Genomic DNA, 1,324 nt, shown 5'->3' on the forward strand with positions numbered 1-1,324 from the left:
TCTATCGCCCGCGTCCTGCAACCGCGACGGCTTATGATAATAAAATCATACAGTAAGAAGCCCCTGGTCTGCGCTTCCCCCGCACCCCACTCCGCCACGGCAGAAGAGGCTGAAACGCAGACACAGGGCATAAATCAGAGGAGGCCGGAGCCGGCTCCCGATTAAATATGAATTGGGGAGAGGGGGGGGGGGAGATTTCCAGTTACCGGATAACACAATGACCAGTAAGCGCTGGGACGGAATGGAAGGAGAGGGGCCGATCCTGCCTGCAGCTCCTGTCTTGCCCTGCCCATCACTATCCCGGGGTAGTCCCGCGCGGGCCGGGCAGCTCACCTAGGCGGTAGCCCAGCTAGCAGGACGTGGCTTGTGTTCACCTCCCGCCCCCCCTCCCGCCCCCCGCTCTTTACTTTGCGAAAAAAAACCCAAACCAAACCAAACCAAAAAATCCCAAACAAAACCCTGGTGTGTTTTTGTTTTAATCAGCAGCTCCCGGTAGGAGGAGAGGAAGACAGACCTACAGCCGCTTCCAGACTTTAGAGCTGGAAAAGGAATTCCTTTTTAACCCTTATCTAACCAGGAAGAGGCGCATTGAGGTCTCCCACGCACTAGGACTCACCGAGAGGCAGGTAAAGATCTGGTTTCAGAACAGGAGGATGAAGTGGAAAAAGGAAAACAACAAGGACAAATTCCCGGCTTCCAGACAGGAGGGAAAGGAAGAGGAGGCCAAGAAGGAAGCACATGATCGGGAAGAGGACAGAGGCGAAGGCCAGAAGAATTGAGGTTCTGCCTTTCAGGTCGGGAGGGAAAGACTTAACTCAAAGGCCGGTCCGAGCTCAGGCTGCGAGCTCCGGCTCGGCTGCCTCGCCTTCTCCGCTTTCGTGTCTTCGTTTTCGTACCCTACGTGGCACTATCTCTTCACTAAACAGCTGCTCCGCTCTTCTGTACGTGGAAATCCGATACCAAATTTGTAGCCAGTTCTTTTTAATGAGACGTTTCCGATGTGATTGAAGTGAAACTTCCCAGTGATCCGCACCCACACGCGCAGCTTCCGCGAGGCTTTATTAATCAAACAAGTGCACTTGTACTAGGCTAAACCTTCTTCCTTTTTCGTTCTTCTCTTACGCTGAATAAATTAAAAAAAAATAATCATTTCTTTGCGGGGGGGGGTGATCTTAGGGAAATATTTACCTTCTATTACGGATATTTGATTGAAATAAACGAAACTTATTGGCACGCACAGCTAAACTGTTGTAATTCACTGCCTCCTTCTCCCTAAGCCCGGCTGCCATTCCCACCCCCCACCCCACCCCACCCCCAGCACCCG

The sequence above is a fragment of the Alligator sinensis genome, unplaced genomic scaffold (genome assembly GCF_000455745.1).
Source record: "Alligator sinensis unplaced genomic scaffold, ASM45574v1 scaffold321_1, whole genome shotgun sequence".
Taxonomy (NCBI): Eukaryota; Metazoa; Chordata; order Crocodylia; family Alligatoridae; genus Alligator; species Alligator sinensis.